Source organism: Lytechinus pictus, chromosome 3 (genome assembly GCF_037042905.1).
Source record: "Lytechinus pictus isolate F3 Inbred chromosome 3, Lp3.0, whole genome shotgun sequence".
In the NCBI taxonomy this organism is placed as follows: domain Eukaryota; kingdom Metazoa; phylum Echinodermata; class Echinoidea; order Temnopleuroida; family Toxopneustidae; genus Lytechinus; species Lytechinus pictus.
The window spans coordinates 62,053,553-62,069,516 of NC_087247.1; the positions used below are offsets into that span (position 1 = coordinate 62,053,553).

General features: G+C 34.4%; 1 long non-coding RNA gene across 1 annotated transcript; it reads left to right on the plus strand.

The window, feature by feature from the left end:
* The first annotated feature begins 251 nt into the window (after positions 1-251).
* Positions 252-13,649, plus strand: LOC135153770 (uncharacterized). The gene is made up of 3 exons (XR_010293276.1): positions 252-420; positions 10,045-10,123; positions 10,949-13,649. It is a non-coding gene; the product is annotated as an uncharacterized LOC135153770 (long non-coding RNA).
* Positions 13,650-15,964: the final 2,315 nt, after the last annotated feature.

Consider the following 15,964-nt stretch of genomic DNA (forward strand, 5'->3'; position numbering starts at 1 on the left):
CCTTGCCAAGTAAAGGGCTGTTTACCAAGGAAATTTGTGACAGCTGTGTCTGTGACACACAGTTTCTGTCATGGACATTTGCCCCGGGGACCTCGACACGTCTTTAGACGGTGTTCGGGCTGCCGCAGTAATCATGGACACCAACTAATTATCTCGCCAGTCATTAATTTTTATCACTGACCTCGTCCTGTATTCGTAATCTTTCTTATTTTGAAAGTACGCCATCATGTGGCGTACAAATTGTAGTTTGTCTGCTATGGTGGTCGTCGAGCATGGTGGCACAAAAGTATTCCAGAACTAAAATTAAAACTTTTCTTGGCATATTGTTTTGACAATAGTATGTAGTATTAGCCTGTTATACTCTCCTTGTAAGATGGCTTTGTGACTACACTGTTGTTCCAGTGACCCTTTGATGTAAAGGTAATGTTGAAATTAAGACAGATTTATTGAAATGCGTTTCAGTAAGTGAATGAATACCGCCTTTACTGGCCGTTTCCGTGCTTCGCTCGGGGTGTGGTCCCGATGGCGTCTCGCCCGTCTCGGTCCAGACTTTTGCTGTTCTCATTGGCATTGCCATGCCCAGGGCCAGGCCATGGGGCATGGCTCACAGTCACATACTCTGAAATTCTTGAACATTTTGTTTTTGCTTGCAATAAAAGCAATACTGTTTTGTCTTTGTCCTTTATTCTAACCTGACTCCCAAGTTTTCTCACCAAATCAGTCTTGCATATTAATTATGAAATAGACAGCTGGCAGCCGTCTGTTTTGAGGAGTTTTTTAAACATTTTTATTTTTTTTAATTTCTCCTCGTACACAGATGGCTCGCTATCGTGCAGCCACCATTAGAGGGTTAACAATGCAAAATCCCCCCGATGGGGCTCATCGATTTTTGTCTTTATTTCATAAAAATATATAAAAAGAACTGTACCCAAATAAATATTCCGTTTCGGCCTGAAATGCACCAAAACAGGGAAAAATAAACTTAAAAAGGGGAAAAAACAGTGACTTACTTCGGCTTTTGCGCAACTTCACTTCCCTGTTTTATCTGAACTTAATACATAAACATATGGCCATTGAGTCCCTGCACAGATCGAGCTAGAACTTCAGTCTCTGTATTTGTTGAGTGGGGCCAACGGAGTTCAGCGGAACAGCCAACATAACAGAGACCGAATCTTTTGGTCTAATTATGAAATAGCTAACCAGTAGATATCTAAGTTCTAACTATATCCTAGGGATACCTAGGGAAGTTTCTGAATGTAGGCATGTTATGCCTCTGTATTCAGTTCTAGGTTTTTCCTCCTCAAGATGGCTGGCTCACTTCCTGGAACAGGGCTTTCGTAGTCATATATATTTTATTGGCTCATTTTTCCAGCATCTCTCCAGGGCAGCTTCAAAACTGTGCACACTTGGGGCAGTGACAACTTCAATTCATTATTTAGGCTATTCCATGTCTTATGTATTCTAACATAAAAAGAATTCCTATATTTCTGGGTCTTTGTCCTTGGTATGAACAATTTTTTACTGTGACCTCTGGTATGTTTACTATATTTTTCTTCTAAATTAAGTTTTGTACATAGATCATAATTACAGTGTTTATATGTTTCAATCATGTTCAAAATTTCATGCGCATTCTATATCTAGCCTAACATTGCCTTCATTTCGATTGTAACTCTCTAAATAAGTAGACAGGAATAACCATCGTTTCTGGGGATTTATTTAACAATTTCTGACATTTTACTATGTATTGGTGAGAGAGGCCAACGTAGTTCAGTGGAACAACCAACAAACAGAGACTGAAGCTTTTGGTCTGTCTAAGAAACCCAGATCTAATTGTAGGCCTATTCTAGTTCTAATTAATGTGAGAAGGAGAGAGCTATTTGAACATACCTTAGAGTTTGGTGTGCCACAAGGATCTGTGGTTGGCCCAGGAATGTTTACATACTATACCTATCCACTTGGTAAAATAATCGAGAGTCACAACCTAAAATACCATATCTATGCAGATGACACTCAAATTTATATTGAATTCGATCCAAAAATACCTGGTGACACTGTCATTGCATTGCATAAGCTTCAAGTATGTATTAGAAAATTACAATCATGGATGTCTGTCAATAAACTGAAGTTAAATGAGGAAAAAACAGAGTTCTTTATAGCAGCTTCTACCCATAATATGAATTATCTTAATAATGTTTCCTTGGATGTTTGTGGTACACAAATAAAGCCTTCCAATTCTGTTCGTAATCTTGGTGTCTATTTTGATAATAACATGATTATGTCAAATCATGTTTGCTCTCTTGCACGCTCCTTGAATTTTAATTTGTACAATATTGGACGCATACGTCGCTATATCGATAAAAATACGTGTAATCATGTAGTTAGATCACTTGTTCTCTCACGTCTTGACTACTGTAATTCACTCCTATACAGCATTACTGTAAAAGACATGAAAAAATTGCAGACCATTCAAAATAGATCAGCTAGACTTATTTTTAAGGTAAATCGTAGGGAACATACTTCACCATTATTACTGCAGTTGCATTGGCTTCCAGTTTCTGAACGCATTGTTTTCAAGATTCTTACTCTTGTTTTTAAAGCACGTATGGGGGAAGCTCCTGGTTATCTATCAGACATAATCAGTAATTATATTCATATGGGCAATACTAGATTCCTTAGATCACATGCTGACCAATACCTCCTTAAACACAGAAGAAGTTTTAGTTCATATGGTGATAAAGCATTTGCTAATTTCGTGCCTAAATTATGGAATAAACTGCCTGTAACACTAAGATCTGCTGACAAGTTTAAAACTTTTAAATCTCTGCTTAAAACACATTTATTTGCTCATTGATTTTGTTTCTCCTTATATGATCTTTTTGGTGTAACTATTGGTTTAAAGATTTATGTTTAGTTCTCTCGTAAGTTAGTTTTTGTTAGGGTTTAGCTTAGGCCTGGTGTTTTTAGAGCCCTTGTGAGTTATGAACCTGCCGGGTTGCCTTCTGGGCAAGTTCCTTAAACTGCGGGTGAACAGGGCATAAAGATCAGGCATCAGTCCCCGTAGATAGATATTTTTAAGTGCTTTTTGATGTAATTTCCATTATTTGTATTATTAGTTATTCATTAATTGTAAAGCGCTTTGATCATATTTTTGGTAAAGCGCTATATAAGTACCTGTTATGTATGTATGTATGTATGTATGTATATGTCATAAATATTATCAACATGTAGTCACTGTCAGACCTTTAGCTCAGTATGCTTCCTCATTGCAATGGGCAAATTTATTCTAACATTAGCTGTTTTGTTCCTTTTACCTAGTGTATTCAATTATAGATTATGACCGTTGTGGTTAAATAATTGGGCCTACTCATTCAATAATTATTTAAATTCTACTGTGTGTATAAATTGTTGACAATAGCTGAGTTCAAAGAGGATGTAGAGGGGCAATAAGTCTTGAATACTATTCCAAACATTGAGGTAAATCAAGGTAAATGTGTAGTTACAAACTGAGCATTTAAAAAAAATTACTATGTTATATTATAAACAATATGTTATCATATTATGTATTGATTTTGTTATTTATAGTTTATTTACTTATCCATTTTGGTTTTGTTTGTTGATTTGTTTGTTTATTTATTTTTCACTCTATTGTTTAAGCCCCTGTTCCACTATGCCGATTTTGCTACGATTTGGCAAACCTTCAGATCGGGGAAAAATTAACCCTTTTACAGGCAGTCAGCAAAAAATAATTTGTGGTAATAAAAAATTTCCAAGGGAACGGGGGATCAATTATGTCTGCATGCCGCTGTTATTACATCAGGAAAGACCTGATTGTGCTCATCGCACGACTGCGCGCTGTGTTGCCTACGCTTTTCCCTCTTCCTCTACGATTAAAATGGTTGTTTTCTGATTGGCAAGATGGGCATGAAATTTTGAACATGTTCAACATTTTTTGCTGATCAAACTGATCTGAATAAATGCCCGCTATTACCTCGTCCTCACAATGTTGCTATTACGCTGCTCCCGATTTCAACCAAGATCCTATCCTTCCCTCTGCTGATCTAATTAACGGGATGGATCAGGCTTTCAGATCATGATAGTAGAATGGATCCTTTAGGAATCTAACTGATATTACAAGTGCCAAAATAGTCAAGCAGAGGAAGTTGAAATCTAGTGATGAAGTGGAATATTCTTTCTCAGGAAGTCATAGACCCCCCCTTAATAAAAAAGTAGATATATTAATGAATAAAAAATAAAGAAATGAGAGAAATAAAATACTAAATAAAGAAATAGAATTAAATTAATAAATAAATAAAAAGGAAATGATAAAAATAGATATAATAAATAAAATTAGATATTGCCAGATCTTTTATCACATTATGTTTCATAGATTAAATGAAAGAAAAGGTTCTAGGAAAGAAGAGAGGGAGAGAGGGGGGGATTAAGGGGTTCCTGAGCTAATTTTTTATGTAAGGGGTAGGTTATGGTCTCATATTTAAGCACAAGTTAGCACGAGTTAGTGATTTGATATTGATAATCTGAGTTCATTTCATTGCTAATGGTTAATATTTTTATCAAAGACACTTGAAGTAAGATTAAGAATATTTTGTTTAAGTGAATACAATTTCTTAAATTTAGCTATTGCAGATATTCTCTGTTAATAAGAAAGATAAATATCTGATTTGAAGGGCATCTGTACCCAATCATCTCACCTGGGTAGAGAGCAGCACAATTCAAATGAATTTCTTGCTGGAGAATAAACATTGTCTTGGGTAGGAATCAAACCCATGATCCACAAAGTGTGAGAGTCATAACCACTTCACCATGATACTTCCACTGAATCTCTGAAATATATCTCTTGATTGAAAGCATATATGTTTTTTTTTTCTAGAATGCATATAATGCTTTAAGAAGGGATATGGTAGAGAGACAGAGTATGCATGAAATCAATTTCCGTTCCTTGAAATAGCTGTGCATGCATGAAGGCTTCAAAACACAGTAGATATGAACAGCTTGCTTGAGGCACAAATGTGATTCACCCAAGCATCATCATCATGGTATACATTATTAAGAGTATAGAAGAGAGAGAAAGAGAGGGTGTGGGTGGGGTGATGATTCATGTACAGGAAAAGAGAAAGAGAGGTGTGCTCAAAGAGTAAAGGATGGAAGTAACAACAAGAAAATCAGTTAAGAAGTAAGAAGGATGGAATTTTGTCATAGAAGTAGTAATAAGATATTGATAATAATAAGAATTTAATAAAACAAGACAACAAATAAGGAAAACTAAGAAGGGATAGAAGATCAAAGATAAGTAATGGTATATTTCATCACTAAAAGGGAGATTATTGTATGACACAAGTCTACTTGCTTTGAACAACAGCATGCATACCAGATTCAAGGTTGGTGGAAGCCTCAAATTCTGCAATGTGTCATGAAGTTTTCTTTCAATTAATTTTGAGTGGATTAAAGAGATGGTTAAAAATAAAACCCTGATTAGAATTATTTATTTAGAGATAGAGAGAGAGAAAGAAAGAGAGAGCGATGAAGATGGAGTTAGGGATGAGTGAGCATAAATACAGACTCCAGCTTGGGGGAAAGAATGAAATGCTGTTAGCAAATGAAATAGAGCTCTGATGCTTTCCAGGCATTTGCAGTATTCTTGATATTAGTTCTCTCTGAATAGTAATGGTCCCTTAGGGGTACTGTACTACCCCTTGATCATACCAGCCCAGTGGCACCTTTCCGGACATTTTTTCCTGATGGTTTCACCTTTTTTAACATATTTTTCTTATATCTTTGTGCATTTAATGGAAGTGGGCATGGTTCCCATTTTTCAAAGATTATCCTTGTCAGTATTTCAAAACTTTGTTTTCAAAAAGTTCATGTGAGTCTTAAAACTTTACTGAATAAGTGATAATTTTTTTATTCCATTGACATTCATGATTACATATGGCATTTCATTTTCAAACAGCTTTGAAGTGATAAAAAGTCAATAGTAAAAAAAAAAAAAACACAGCATTATTCTCTCATTTGGATTTGATAATGCATGCTATTAGATTTTCAAAGATGACATGGGTTTTGTCTGAGGACTGTATTATAACATCTATAGTGTACATGTACCTTGCTCATTTTCATTTAAGAATATGAATGTGATACCATTGGTATTTGAAGTCTTGACTTGCTTATATCATTTCATTTTATGAATAAATTTTCCTTTATGTTTTAATGATGGAAGGCTGATTTTGTTAATAGCTATGAAGCTGTTGATTGCAAAAAAGGATACTTTTTGAAAGCATATAGCATTAAAGGGCAAATAAGTTATTGACTTTAACTGCCTACATCCAAGGTATAAAAGCTAACTGCAAAGCATAAACGTGATGCAAAACATAAACATGTAGTTTAATTTTATCTTAGTACTCATCATCCTCCCTAAAATCACCACTGAAATAAACACTAATGTGTTGTTTTGTTCATTGAACATGCCTTTGAATGAAGATATGGAGACATGTAACAAATTGTAAAAGGATAATTGAATCAATAACTGAAGAGTAACATAGGGGTGAGGATTGTACTTCTTGATCAAGGCACGTCTTCTAGTTTGTTCTTTAGAGTTTGAGTCAATGTCTCCTTGCATGTTAGAGATAGAGTCCACAAGATGAGAGACTGACACGTGTGCAGAGATGGATGGAGGATTGATGATGAAGCAACAATTAGAGTACTATTCATGCCTCTAGCTATACCCTCTTTTTCATGCCTATCTCACATGCATTCTCAAGTGCTCTCAAATTATCTCCAATCAATAAATACGGAGACAACTTTTAATATTTCATCCCATCACTCACATAATCAGATTCAAGGGTAGAAATGTGCAAATTTGCCCTGAAATCACACGTGGCTTCTCTACAAATTGCTGTGATGGAATTTGAACCCCAATTACGGCATAGCAATGGTGTTCTCCTCTGCTCCAACACATCTCTTCTTTCAAGGAAATGTTCCGTTGTGTTTACATACTGTCTGATGTTACCCAATACTCGTTTACGCCAAAAGGTATCGCAGCTGTGTATATCACTCATCAAAATGTTGGAAAACATTCCCTCATCGTGCTTCAGATAATTAAAACTTGCATGCTTTTATCTCTCTTGCAAAACTCTTAAATCTTGCCTTTAGGTTCTATCAGGGTGTACTATTTCAAGTTCAGTAAGCTCTCCTACAGTCAATTTATGGTGTTTCATTACCACTTGTGGATTTTTATGTTCAGTGTAGTCCAAGAAAATTTTCAAAATTATTAACATTAAGAACATTACCCCTGTGAAGTTTTTACAAAGTGAATTTCCATGATGATGAATGAATTTATGATGCAACCTTTTCATTTTGGTTGTATTAAACTCAAATTGTTCTCAGTATGTGCAGTTAAAAAGTATATGAAGTGTCATGTTTTTGTGTATAGCCATAATATCCATAAGGATCAGGGGATGTTTCACAAAAAGCCAAGTATGACTTAACTTGCATTCAAATCCCATTTGCAGTGTTGTACATCACTGCCTCAAACAATACTCTGTATTTATCAAGAAGATTAGACTTTTAAAAAATGGTGCATGGTGGCACTTACGATTGACTTTATATTTTACACTTTATAAGACCTCCCCCGATGAACCAATTAATAACTACAATAATTACTTATACATTAGATTTCACAATCTATCAGTGTTATGTGTGGATTTTGCAACCACTTTATTATCTTTGAAAATAATTTAAAAAGAAATAGAAAAAACCAGGGCCATCATCGCTATATACCTTATTACTCTTAGGAATAAGAAACTAGAAAAATAGAAAAGCTCACAGAAATCTTATTAATTCTTTCATCCATTATCCATGTTGACTTTAAACTTGAGGGAAAAAGATGGTAAACTACCATAGTAAGAAAGGGAATAAGACAAATACAAATCTCACTAATTGCAAGTAACCATTCCAACTCAGAGTCTGTTGATTGTGAGAGTAGATCATCTGTCAAACTAATTCTGTCATATTTTTGACAGATGATGCTTTTACCTAAACCAAAGTGATGATGGTCTGACCCAACTGCTCTCTAAAGAGATGTAAAATATAGGATTTCCTGTCAAAAAGGTCATCATCCATAGTAAACTTGAAGGACTGATGCAGTGTATCATTCATGTGAACAGAATATGTCACATTTGACGTGCTTTATAGATTACCAAGTATATGAAATAGGTTTGTTTTCTTGTTTGGATAGAAGATGTGGCATTTCCATTTCTTTGGAGACATATGCTTTTAAGGGTATTATAATGAAGAAAAAAATTCCTCTACTTTTGATATGAAGTTCATGTATTTCTTATAAAGTTATTCTACACAAAAACAAATTATACAGAAAATAAATACATAAAAAAGAATAGATTTGTTTTCATTTTCAGTGAGATTAATGGAACTAAGAATAATATGGATAAAAGCAAAACGTGCTAGTAGGATAATAAAGACATGTAACTAATGGAGGAATTTATGAGATTTAATTTTTATGTTTATAAAAAAGCGATGGGGTGTTGTAATTAATGGAAAACTTGAATGTTTGCAAGAAAACTTGAAGTATGAAGCAAATTTGATTGCTTGCTGTTATATTTTGTTTCTTATGAAAAAAATCAAAAAATTGGTTTGTTACTAGATTGTAGTTTATTGCTTACTATTTATACTAATAGATAAAGGGGTTAATAGTCAACTGACATTATGGTATCTATCATGGTATCACTATGATATTTGTATTTTTTAGCTCTTGCCTAATTTGGTCACCATAATTTTTTATTCTGAAGTGCTGTAAAAATTTAAATACATGGTGATGGAAGAATAATACCTTTCTCCATAAGGTATGATGAAGTCTACACATTACGCTGATGATGAATGATTCAGTACCCCCTCTATGGCAGATACGACTACATTGTCATATGAGGCAAACACATTGGCAAATCAAACAATTCTGGACAGGCTACATCATTAAAAATACTTGCTTTTGATTAGGGCACATAATACTTACTTCATTGGTGACTATGACATTGTATATAGCAAAACCTAAAGGTCATGTTTTCCATAATTAACATAATTTCTTGATGTAATATATATTTAACGAGTCAATAGTCCCACAGTATATTTGGGAGAAAAAGAATATCACAAATGAGTTTTAATGACATGCATTGCTATGTAGAAATATGTGATTTTTTTTCTCCATTATTACAAATACAAAAAAGTTTTAAAACAATTTGCACAGAATAGAAATAAACTAATCATATTAAATAACTGCTAAAGTGGATGAAATCCTGTAGCTCTTCATCATATGTCGTATTGAAACTTATTCTAGCAACATGCTGTGTATTACTTGATAGTAAGATAAACAATCTTTTTGCAGCTCATTGAGTATGCACTATGCTAATGACACTGCTCAGTAATAAGTGAGTAACTGATAAAAAAGAATGAATAAAAACACAAAGACTGACAAATTTGAAACAAGTTCACATCTTAAGAAGATATAAACTCTCTGCTAGTTTTGGAGTAAACTCTTAAAAAAAGAGAACTATGAAAAGATCAAGTGAATAAAGATATAGAATATGGAAAGGGGCACAGATGACAATGTATTCAATGAGTGATTCTCAAAATAAAGATGGGGGATGCTCCCCTCCACCCCTTCTGGATCTGTCACAGGGGCTTAAGGCCTGGTCCCATCGGCTGATGGACACAAAATGTATGCATGCAAAACTTAGGGGGTGGCTCCATCCATTTTCATCTGCTCCAGAAATTGACAAAATTTCGAAAATTTGTGAAAACAAAACAGAATAAAACAGACGTGGATAGTGTGTAGCAGGGATTTTAAATGGATGTTCATCAGAAGCATAGACGAAAGCGGATGGAAAGTGGAGTTACCGGACGTTTTAATATTTTATATACAAGTCAAGATGTATACACTTACATCCTTTCTATTTTTATGTGCTATCAATGATGTACAAACATTCCATGTACCTTTTCTTTCCTTCCTCTTTTCATTTTCAGCTGCAGTAGATGTGAGTTGCAAGGATGTAATGCCCAGAGGAAGCAAAGAGGATACAGCGGATGTTTAACGGATGATAACGTGCGTAGAACATTTGTTGCTCGTATATGTTGCGGATTTATGTCATACACGGTGGATAGTTCATCCCTTCTAAAAGTTTTGTGCAGCTCAAAAATGCTCGCGTTGATGAAATCACAGTGGGTGGATGCTCAATGGATAGAGTGTATGAAACATGTATGCAATCGGTACACAATGGATGCATAATGCTGCTATTACACTTGCACAATTTTGGGGCCTGAATGGTTTACGATTAGTTCATGCATCGAATCCTGCCATGTTCAATTCTGTGAAGTGTGCGGGCCAGTGGGGAACAATGCATGAAGTGTTGTGCCAAAATTGTAAAATTTTGAAAATCCTGGCGCAACAAATTTTGGGAATTATTTGCGTGAACTATTTGTAAACTGTGTTTAACCTTGTTTGGCCAAGTTGTGCTATGGCATGAGTGGCACGCATTTCATGACTAGTTCACAACTAATTTGTGACTAGTTTACGACTAGTTTGTGACTAGTTCACAATAGTTTGCGCATAGTTCAAGCTCACCTACAAATTGCTGGTGTACGTATGCGCAGTTTGGCTATAATGAACAGCAATTCATGGAGTTTGATTTTTTTATGCTCCAATGAATAATGATAAATTGAATGACGTGACAGTGTGCAAACTATTTGTAAATGCTGCGTGAACATGTCGTGCCTATCCGTAAGCTTGTCGTAAACTAGTCAGGACTGTGGCACAAAACATTTATGCATTTCGTGCCCTGCAATGTTGCGAACAGGTACAATAAAATCATGGCACTGCAGGCAACCCAAAATCGTGCAAGTGTAATAGCAGCATATCTTTTTTCAACAGATGGCAAGATTTTTTTAATGTTCGACATCCTGGTGTGACTCAAAACTTTTGTGCGGATGATATCACAGTGGACGGATGCTCGATGGACAGAGCATGTGAAATACGTATGCAGTGAGTACCCAACGGATGCATAGTGTTTTCCAATGCATGGCAAACAAAATTAATGTATTACATCCTCTTTGCATCCGTATGAAAATGCAGTGGTACCAGATTTTATATTCAAATTCTCAAGAAAGCATATCAAGACGAGCAAAATTTTCCCCTAAATTAAAAAAAAATCATTGTGAGCGCATAACGATCATTCAGTGACTCTAGGATTGGAGCTTCTTTGACAATACAGCAAAATTAGACATCTGCATATGTTAAAGGTTTGGGGAAGCTTTTGATTTTGAGATAATGATATACAAAGGAATTTATTTTTGAAGGGATAAATTAGATTAATCATATCAAAAAATCATTTTGGCTTTTAATGATGAAATTATTATTAGAGCTAAAATAATATAGATTGTGACTGGTCATTCAACTAGAAATGTAGTGCATGTTGCTCTCTCTTGAAGATGATGTCGCAAACTATAATACAAGCAAACCTAAGGCTATAGCAATGCCAAATGATAAATCAAATACCTCCATTCAATTTCCATCCCATCTTCCACAGTGTTCAAAATGGATTAGAGGTGCTAGGAGAGTAATTATCCAGCCATCAATATTTATTAGAGAGAGTGAATGCATATTTGCATTGGATCCCAATTCCCATAGAGAACAAAGTTGTTTTGCAGGAGCAAGAAAATTGGTTTAGAAGAAAAGGGGCTAAAAGAAGGTACTTCTAATTCAAATCATATCAACATTTTAAAAATCATTGAAATAGAAGCTGTGAAGACTCACTATTGGTAGCAAGGGTTTTTGAAAAAAAATTGGGAGGGAGATTAATGAAAAAAATTGTTTCTTGAAAAGAATTGGTGAGATATACACTTGTATAAAGTAAGTAGAATTAGCTAATAACAATGGTATATGCAACATGATATATTCAGTGTATGTTTTTAACTTCGTCTGGTATTCATTTTATGCCGACTCAAAGAGCACCCTATTCATGTGATGAACTTTCCTTACTTATTGCTAAATCTTTCAGTATGATTGTCATAAATTGTGGAATATTGCTATTCACTTTCACAATTATTTTGTTATCTGCACCTGATTTGATAGATCAACTATTAAGAGATGAGAGAGACCATAAATATTACATAAGAGGAAATGAATGTGAAATGGTAGGCATAGAGATCAGCTTAATTGTGTCAGTAATGAGATTTCCGATGCAGGTATTGACTGGAATATGGGATGATATTAGAGCACATTTGATGTAATTAGCAAACGGAAAATCCAATAGCGGTGTATAAAAGAGAGAGAGGGGAAAGAGATTGAGAGAGACAGTGAAAAGGGAGCAAATATTCAGGGATGTCTGTATTCATTATGTTCACCTCCCTAAACATGAACTAGAGAGTTCATTGCCCACTCAGCCAGTTTGAGAGATGAAAAGACTGATGGTGGGTGGTAGCTTGCTAAATAGGGAATGCTGGCGGTATCGGGTGCTGACTTTCAAATTGATACACCTCTCTCGATAAGTGTTTGTTTCAAGCAGTCTTAGAATGTGATGGTACATGTTGAAGTGAGGGGGTATGACAGGAGAAAATTTTGATTAAAAAAAAAAAAACAATTATATTAAATCGTATTTAGGAAAGTGCAACTTATGAAATGAAGGGAAATCACAACAAGACTATCTGGATTTATATTGTACTCGACTATATTGTGCTTTCTGAATTGTGTTCCTAAAGATCTGATAACATCTTCTCTATATCTTCCATAACATCAGATTTGGCAAATAGAATTTGCAGCTAATGTCAACAGCATACTAAGCAACCTACCTTTCATCAAGTTTTTAAAATAAATTTGTAAGCCTTGATAATGATATGAACATTTACATTTGGAAATTTGTATTGTAAAAATTTCTGGATTATAGTTCACACTTTGGTCAAGACTATTAAGACCTTCTAAAGGTGTCCTTATGCACACATTTAGGTATACGACCAAGATTTAATTCTGGCTTATCAGTAATTTCTTTATGGATATGAACTTCTATCTCTTTTCATCTCCTCTTGAAACTTTTTTTTGTACATCAACCACACCTGTATTAAGAAACCTGCCTTGAGTTGTATGGTATGTACATGCTTTCTTCAATTCATATTTTCACCACATCTTTATAGTAGATCTATTATGGTACTTGATAGAAGTGTAAATTTCAAAATGAAATTTTGATGTGAGATAATTTTATTGTGATGGATTAGGCAGTATGCAAGATGAGCTTCTTTGGGATATTGTCATGTACACATCACCTTCCATGAATATGTGCTGCAAAATAATGATATCAATGGTATAAATATACAAAGGGCGCATACCATCCAAAGCTCAGTAACAGTACAAAAGATTTTGAAATCATACATCTGATTCATATGTCATATATTTGATTTAGAACTCTATTTTGTATACATTCTGTTTGTCCATTGTAATTTTTAGGTCAATGGGGAATACATTTTGGAATAAAACTATATTTTAAGCTTTCATATCTAATGTTAGAAATACTTAATCCTCTTAGATTTGTCTGCCTCATTTGATGTATTAAACTCAGGTTAAATAACAGCCTCAAGATTGTAATTGATTAATTGCTTGTTTCTTTTCTGAATTTATTTCAAAAATTTATTTACTATTATTTTGATATCAAGATTGGAATGATAATAATAATGGAAAAATTGTCTTACAAACATGTTTGTATGCATGCATTGCATGATAAAAAAAAGTCAGGATAGGTTTTAGTGAACCAATGAGAGAAAACAACATAATAATGGCATGAAAAAGAAATCAAACAAAATACCAAGTTACCTAAAGATTAGAGAAATTAGGAGAAAGAGAGAATGGGATGGGGAGAGGCAGAACAAATAAGAAAAAGGACAGAGTCAGGAATAGGAAGAACTGGAGACAGAAAGGATTGATAAAGACATGAGTAAGAAAGGAAGGGGTACAATAAATACAGGTGTGCTTAGAAATGTGTCAAATTAATCTCATCCCACTAAAATGATTGGTAAGAGGTAAGGAATTCAATAGCAGCAGAAAATAGGATCTAAGAAGGTATTATTAAGAGGCAAAAATTAGATCAAAACCCTCTATGAAATCTAATGATTCCCTCCCCCCATCCCCGCCCCTCCGTGTAGTCACATAGTCCACCTGATGTTGTAAGGATGTCAGCATCTGGATGCATTTTTTCCTGAAGATGTTTTCAGGGGAATACCAAGGAAACAGTATCGCTGGCGCCATGGATTAGGTTTCCAATCACGTCCAAATTGATCACTGCTCAGTAGTGGCCGCTATGCAGGCAAACCCTGTATGTAGCATGTGTTTTAGAGGTGGGGAGAGGGAGGAGAAGGGAGGAATTCGAGGGGCAGAAAAGGTTTTGATTGGATTCAATAAAGAAAAAAAAAGAAGTTTAGTAGTGACTGAAGGAAGGGGGCTTCATAAGGAAGGATAAGAAGGTTTATTTATATTTGCAAGAATATGACTACATAGTGATGGACAGAGAGTGAGTGATGGTAAAAGGAGTGATGATGGAGATAAATGAGGAATAGAAATGATCAAAAGAAAAGCAATGAAAAGGAGTGAGAGAGTAATGTATATTAGTGGTAAATGAAAGGTTTAGGAGGGATGTAAACACAGTAGATACCATAAGGAAGGAGAGAGATGATGGGGATTGTGATCAGAAATATAGTTTTCAATATAATTAGATGGGATAAATGGGAGATATAGCTAATAAATGATCATTCAGATAGCCGTATGTTATGATGATGCATTTGGATGGCTATTAGCTACAGATAGTCTTATTCATTCATTACGATCACCAATATTGGCTATTAAATTCTCTTAGAGAGAATATCACTTTTCAATCAATATTAGGATGCAATCATGCTTTATAATGTGATGTTGTCTGTGTATCATTTTGTTTACTGCTGTGTATTGTTTGAGTCAAATTATATGAACAAAACATATATCCTTTGTTATTTTTCATTGGACTGAATAATTGAAATTTAATGATTGATTGATCAGTGAATTTGGAAGAGTATCGAAAAACACCATAAATTTAAATATTGTAGTGTTTTCAACACCTCGGGCATTTGTTGCTTCTCATAGAATTAAAGGAACATCAGATTAACCTTTGACCTGCAGTAGAAGGAATTTTGAGTGAATACTTGGAAGGTGGGCTTGAAGATAAAGGTGAATGGAAGCATACAGGTATATAGTGAGATGAATGAAAGTGCAGGAGGAAAAAGCTGTAACCCAAGCAGGGAAAGTAGTATTTAATCAATAAAATTATTTCTCAAAGTGATACAGAGATCTGCTCCACTTCCAAGGGCATTTCATTGCAAGCGAATTCCCAAATACCTTTTGCTGTATTTACAATAAGGGGCATACAATGTACCTTTCATGATTTTAGAGAACATATACCAGTCATGTTCTGTATGTCCTTCCATATTGGGGAAAATTGCTGCAGGGTGTAAATTCAAACTGGATTGATTAAATGTAAACACGTAGATTTAAGTATGTCAATATTTGCTCTTATGAGAATGATGTCTCCCATTTTTATTTTTGTCATAGATTTTTCCTTGTCTCTTTTTTGTATTATGTGTATTATTTTTTCTCAAGCATAGGAAAAACAGAAGAATATATTATAATTTTTACAAGAAATCCAGATGGTAGAATTCATAGCTATAGTCATAGTTTGTACACCTGATCAATTTATTTGTATTCATACATGATCAGAACAAAATTCTAGCTCTTGAAATAAAAAAAGGCTTCTTATAGGTATCTACTTGTGGTAATGTTCAGGCAAGTAATATTACAGGTGCATGAGGCTTCTGCATAATATGATTTACATAGATTATTTTGATATGACAAAAAGTGTTTTTGTTTATAGGCATA